This window comes from Rhineura floridana, chromosome 14 (assembly GCF_030035675.1).
Source record: "Rhineura floridana isolate rRhiFlo1 chromosome 14, rRhiFlo1.hap2, whole genome shotgun sequence".
Classification (NCBI taxonomy): domain Eukaryota; kingdom Metazoa; phylum Chordata; class Lepidosauria; order Squamata; family Rhineuridae; genus Rhineura; species Rhineura floridana.
The window spans coordinates 10,295,637-10,302,784 of record NC_084493.1 but is presented as its reverse complement, the minus strand read 5'-3'; the positions used below and the strand labels follow the sequence as shown (position 1 = coordinate 10,302,784).

Here is a 7,148-nt window from a genome sequence, read left to right as displayed (position 1 = left end):
GTAAAAATGTGTTTAGTAGGAGGAATTCATAGTGAGCAGCTTTCTGCCCAACCAACTGTGAAATCTTCCCTGGTCTGGCACTGCAGTTGTACAGTGTTCAGGTCAGGGGTTGATGTTACAGCATGGGGAGGAGAGGGTTAAACTGAATAAGGATGGCTTCTCACAGGCCTTTTCTTCAGGCCCTGGACTGACCTCACCCTTTGGCCCCTCAGATGTTGTTGGACACCAGCTCAGGTTTGGAGATGTACCAATATCCTCCCTGTCTCAAGCAATTGCTTCAGAGGAGAAGGGAGGTGAGCTTCACTGTAAAAAATTTTTGCCACATCCACACCAGACATTTATTCCACTTTAAACAGTCATGGCTTCCTCCAAAGAATCCTGGGAAGTGTAATTTGTGAAGGGTACTGAGTGTTATCAGGAGACTCCTCGTCCCATCACAGAGCTACCATTCCCAGAATTCTCTGGGAAAAGGGGCTGACTGTTAAACCACTCTGGCCATTATAGCTCTCTTAGGGGAATAGAAGTCTCCTAATAACACACAGCACCTTTCACAAACTACACTTCCCAGGATTCTTTGGGGGACACCATGAATGTATAAAGTGGAATAAATGTCTGGTGTGGATGTGGCCTTCATGGCTCCATTGCTACTACTCTATTTGGAGGAAGATGCAGGATATTAATTTAATTTAATTAATAAATAACTATTCATATCATCACGCTTTTATAGTTATAATTAACAGCAGGTTTACTTTGTCAGAAACTAAAAAAAAACTGAAAAGGAAGATGTAGTGATGCAAACTGAACATTCTTCATCAGCAGAAGCACCAGCTCTTTTAATAAAGGAACTGCAAGAAGATGCACCTTCTAGTACAGGAGGTCATCTAGCGAGGGACAGGTTTCCTGCCAATAATGCACATTTCTGAAACAGGATCCTGGCTTACTTCTATACCTTTCATTCTTTTCAGCCAAAGTGAGGAAACAGCTGCATAGTCTGATCAAGAGATAACTGAAGAGAAAGCCATCAACATGAGACAGGAAAAGAGTAACTAGATGGATAGCTCTAAATGCCGGTCAAAGGAAGGACACTGAGAGTCTTTGTTTCAGTTCTACATGCTGTTATTCAAAGGGGAGGAGGGAATCTTATTTATTGTCTTTAAGGGATCCATATCCTATGGCCATACTACCCTGAACACGCCCCATCTTGTCTGATCTCGGAAGCAAAGCAGGGTCAGGCCTGGTTAGCACCTGGATGGGAGACCATCTGGGAACTGGGTGCCATAGGCTTAGGGGAAGGAAATGGTAAACCACCTCTGAATACCTCTTACCATGTAAACCTTATGAATATATATATATATATATATATAAACGTAATTGTGATTAACCAAACAGAGGTTTTTATTATATTAACAAAACGTAGAGCTTTGAGGATGGAATGCTCAGAGGGGCTTCATTTGCAGAAGCTAAGTAGTGGTGGTACTGTCCTCCAGGTTCAGGCCATGTGGTGCCAATGTGTCCAGGCAGTAAATCCAAAAGTTCTCCCTTTTAGTCAATGCTGCTGGATCTGCTGGCATCTCTATCACTGTAATGGAAAAGTCCAACAGGCTGTGACACTCGATGTTAAAATGCTTTGCAACTGGTTGCTCCACTTTTTTTGTCAAAATTGCCGAGTTCTGGTTCCTGAAGCACGTGTGTAGGTCAGTTGTGGTCTTTCCTACGTATTGGATATGACATCCTGGTCTTTTATATATATATATATATATATAAAACACTCTGTGTGTGGATATGTGCATAGTTTCCAGGGGTGACATCTAGCAAGAAGCTACAGCATTCATCTCTCCTGAAAAGCTCCAAATTGTTTTCCCCATGATCAATGGAATGACTTGCTTCAAAGTGATCTCAGCTCTAGAACGTGTAGATGATGAAGGAGAAAACTGATCGCAAATTGGTGTGAAATCTGGGATATGGGCGTGTGAGGAATAGGAATGGAAGGAACTGTCAATTTCAATTCTCTCAGTTTTTCATTTTTCCAATCTTAAATTCAGTTCTCCACATTTCTGCAGCAATTTGCAATTTTTTAAAAAAAACTCATGAAAATTCTCCAGCATTTTAGTGTGAATTTCTCCTAATGAACATTTTTTTGTAGGCAGTCTCGATGAATGTACATAGTTTTGCAAGCAATTTCTTGTCATATAATGCATTTTTGGATGTTATGTTCACTCATATATTCATTTGTAAGACACTTTCCCCCTAACGTATGCATTTTTGTCAATATTGTTTGACTGGCGCACTACATCGCAAAATTCGGATAAGTGCTAATTTCAAAGGGTGTCTATGTTCTGGTTCTCAGACCTTTTCAGAAAGTGCAAATTTGACAGACTTGGCTTGACATGCAAACTGAATCAAATTTCTCCCCTGTCCCGAATGAGGAATCAATGCGGTCAGGAGATGGGCCAAGCAATGGAGCGCGGCAATGCCTCAAAGACCAGTTTCTCCAGTCTTGACAATGCAGTTATATCATTGAGATTGCAGGCAATTAAGTAACTTCAGCATTTATTCCACATCAGGTGTAATTAGGGCTATTCATGGGCCCCAGATCCAATTTGGGGCCCAATCAGGCATGGAGAACTCTGATTCAACTTGGGATGACACAACATGACCCAGATTCAGGAGGCTTACACAGTATTTAATCATGGTTCAAAAGATGTGGTTGGAAGGGGGGGAGATGGAGATTCATGCAGGTTGCCTGTGCATCTCGTTCTTCTCTTCTGCTCACTGCCAGATCCCGCCCTCTCTTTGACAGCTCCAGAATTCTCTGGATGGACCCAATCCAACCTAGGGCAATCCAGGGCTGTCTCAACCTAATTCAACCAAATTATTCAAACATGTATTTGCCAAATCCTTAGCTTTGATGGCATGAAGATTTCATCTGTGGAGCGGAAGAGCTCTGGTGAATGAGGGTGTGTTCGTAGCAATCGGAAGTGACAACTGTGGCCACATTCACACCATGGTTTCCCCCCAAAGAATCCCGGAAAGTGTAGTTTATGAAGAGTGCTGATTAGGGATGGAATCCGCCTGCCATGGATTTGCCGCTGATCCACCCCATGCCCACCCAACTCCGCACCATGGAGAAGGAGGATGCAGGAGAGTACTCCCCCGGGCTGGATAATAGAGCGGATGCCTCAGCAACAGCCTCCCTGAGCAGAGGCAGACTGTGGAGGAGGAACTGGGCTCCTGCTGGGAGGAAGGGCGGGATATAAATCAAATAATAGATAAATAAATAAATAAATAAATAAAACAGGAAGAGGAGGCACCACACTGTGGGACAAGCAACAGGCTGCAGGCTGGGCAAAATATCTGCTTGATTTTGACCGTGGTGGATCGGAAATAAGCAGATACTTTGCCCATCCCAGCCTTCAGCCTCTCCTTTATTGTTTGCCTAGCTCAGGGGGCTCCTCTCCTGCCTCCTCCTTCTCTGTTGTGGCAGGGAGGAGGCAGGCACAGAGCAGATTAACTCTTAGCATCCTTCACAAGCTATACTTCCCAGGATTCCTTGGGGGAAGCCATGACTGTTTAAAGCACATGGATAGTAAAATAAATGTATGGTATGAATGTGGTCTATGTCCCACTTTACAGAGGTCAGCCCCCTCTTTGAAGGTGTTCTCTGTCTGAAGGACTATCGGGCCCAAGTCCAGTTAATAATGATAAAAAAAAACCAAGATGGAAGAGCAGGGGCCATAAAGTTGTCCATCAACATTTAGCAGCTACACAGCAGACTGAGCAGGTCCATATCTGGTCACAGCTTTTCCCATGATGGCGAAAGGTATTGTATTTTTATTTAAATGACTGTCGTTCTTTCTAAGTTTGCAGCTAGGCGTATAAATTAGCATATGCAAATCTATGTCTTCTTTTTGATGACACTTCTTGCGTTTGTTTCTTTTTTGACAAGGCATAAATGACCCTCCCTTCCACAGACAACAGTCGCTTCTGTCTCCAGAATGAGAAACTTCTTCATCTTTTAGGAAAGAGGTTATCCCTGTCTCTCCTGAAGGGATGTTATGTCCAAAACGCAAGAAGCATAATAAAAACTATAGTGCTTTTAGAATCTGTCTATCTATCTATCTATCTATCTATCTATCTATCTATCTATCTATCTATCTATCTATCTATCTATCTATCTATCTATCTATCATTTAAAGCATTTCTAACCCAACTTGCAGGGCACGCTGCCCCCACAAGGAAATTTAGAAAATTTAAAAACACATAAACATGCAACAAGCTCTGGATCCTTGCCTAGCTGGAGACATTTTACTGAAAATTATTGGCCAGACTGTGTTCTTGAACTCTGATAATGCCTCTTGCTTGCCTAGATGGAAGGTAGAGAGGTGTGTGTCAAAACTTCTGAAATCTCTCTCTCTCTCTCTCTCTGTCTCTCTATCTCTCTATCTCTCTATCTATCTATCTATCTATCTATCTATCTACATTACCCTACCCTACTGTACAAAACTAAAACATTCACATTCATTGCTTCACCTACTTTTGCCTCTGGCTCCACCCACTGCTGGCATTTGACCCCCAGAATGTGGCCCTGAGGGAATGGGACCCTTGAGCTGAACCCCCCTGCCACCTTGGTGTAGGCAATACTGAGATATATGAACCAGTATATTTGACTTTCTATAGCTCCTTTGCTTATGGAGCCTTTATATTCTGTACCTGCTTCTGATAACTGCTCCCAACTTGGCCATCATGAGCAGAGCTCCCCAGCATATCACCACTATCTTGCTCAAACAGAATGGATGAGGCATTGCCGTCATCCTCTAGAGATTTCCCCCCATCTGATTTCCAAAAAAGGGATGTCTGATAATATAGGACAGAATGATCCCATCAACACCCCCTCCCCCACTGTCACTTTTGTTTAGCTGTGGCGGAAGCATTTTCTTTGGTCCCCTTGATAGAAGAGGCCAGCTCAAGAAGTGAAAATCAAGTTGTCATTTTCAGTACTTTCCTCTGAGCATCAAGATAGAAATTTCTTGACAAACTGACTATTGAAATTCCACAGGGATGATCACCACTAAGAGTGCATAAATCAAAAGGTGGTTTACAATTTCATAAACTAAACTGACATGTTTTTACAATAATTGATTAGGGAATTTACAACAAGGACAGAGGCTGTGTGCAATGTCTCATATATTGCTGGAGTAATGGGGCCAGAAATCGCAAGACAGAAGCCAACCACAGGGAAGCCTTTTGTTGCCCAGGCAAAGTTCCAGTCTGATCTGGAAGCCTTTTCACATTAGCGGGAGCCAAAGGTCAGCCTTGATGGGCGAAGTCTTTCCAAAGCTTAGGAACACTTCACCACCTATTATCTTTCTGGCATCGTGGAGGATGGGTGAAGTGCAGGATAACTGGAGGAGGGCTAATGTTGTCCCTATCTTCAAAAAGGGCAAAAAGGAGAAACCTGGGAACTACAGACGAGTCAGCCTGACATTGATCCCTGGGAAATTCTGGAGCAGATGATAAAGCGGTCAATCTGTAAGCACCTTGAAAACAATGCAGTGGTTACTAGATTCTGATGTTCTCCTGTAGCTCCTGTGTCATTAGAGTAGGGAGGAGGAAATCTGTGACCCTCCAGATGTTTTTGGACTACAACTTGCCCCCACCCCTAACCATTGCCATGCTGGCTTGGTGCTAATGGGAGCTGGAGTCCAACAACATCTGGAGGGCCACCGATTTCCCTGCCAAACCATCTTTGATGCTTAAAAATAGCAAGAAGAGCCATCCATAAACCGCTTCTGATCGCACAGTCATACACTGCAGCAACAGAGCAGACCTGTCCTGTAAATTGCCAGCACAGGGAAATACACAAGGGTACTGAACAGCTTATGTGCAGATTCAGTGGCCGGAGGCTTTGCCCGACCTGTTTGTTCCATCCATATGCTGCTGCTTCTCACTTCAGATTTGATTGTTACAAACAGGTGCCTGAGAATTCTGCAGATGGAAAGATGGATGGAAAGTGGACCTAACAAATGCACAGCAAAGCGAAACCTGTGCTTCCGTTGCCAGTGAGCATGCAAAGATGTCAAAGTCAGGCTAGTCCCCATTCAGCAATATCATTTGATTGCTCATTAAGGCAAACAGCTTGTTGTCTACAGTAATACACAGTTACTTTTCAGTGACCAAATGAGTGAAAAACCATTTCAGATAAGCCATTTAAGAGCCAAAAAAGCATCTCATAACTAAGATGCTGGCATTAAGGGATGGGTATTTTTTTTTATTATTAAAAGAGGAATCATGAGAGCCCAGCAAGTTGCATAGGCCAGAATATTTGCTAACGTGCAACGATTTACCCAGAAGCAGATAATCAATAAAGGTAGCTGAATGGAACTACAGTCCAGGATTGTATATTGAGGAAAAGAGACAAGGAATGTCCATCCAATATTACCCCCACTTGTGGTACATTTATCTATATAATTACAGAATGCATTGCTTGGTTTTGAGAAAAGATTTTTTATTTATTTATTTATTTATTAAATTTATTAGTCGCCCATCTGGCTGGTTTACCAGCCACTCTGGGTGACGTACAACATAAAACATATAATTCACATTAAAACCTTAAAATTCCAACAATAACACTAAAGCCTAACCCGCCCCAAAAGCCTGCCTGAAGAGCCAGGTTTTCAAGGTCCGGCGGAAGCTCACCATGGAGGGGGCATGGCGGATGTCATTTGGGAGGGAGTTCCACAGAGTGGGTGCCACGATTGAAAAAGCCCTTTCCCTAGTTCTCACCAGTCTAGCTGTTTTATCTGGTGGGACGGACAGAAGGTCTTTTGAGGCTGATCTTGTTGGACGGCAACGTTGATGATGTTGGAGGCGCTCTTCCAGATAGACTGAGCCGAAACCGTGCAGGGTTTTAAAGGTCAAAACCAACACCTTGAATTGGGCCTGGAAAGCAACTGGTAACCAGTGCAATTCATTCAGCACTGGAGTGATGTGGTCTTGCCACCGGCTACCCTTAATCAGGCGAGTCACCGCATTCTGTACCAGTTGCAGCTTCCAGACTGTTTTCAAGGGTAACCCCACGTAGAGCGCATTACAGTAGTCTAGGCAAGAGGAGACCAGGGCATGTACCACCAATGGGAGCAGATGGTTTG

At 43.4% G+C, this 7,148-nt stretch overlaps 1 pseudogene; it reads left to right on the top strand.

The window, feature by feature from the left end:
* Positions 1-1,167: 1,167 nt before the first annotated feature.
* On the top strand, positions 1,168-1,284 carry LOC133370084 (5S ribosomal RNA; annotated as a pseudogene).
* The last annotated feature ends 5,864 nt before the right edge of the window (positions 1,285-7,148 follow it).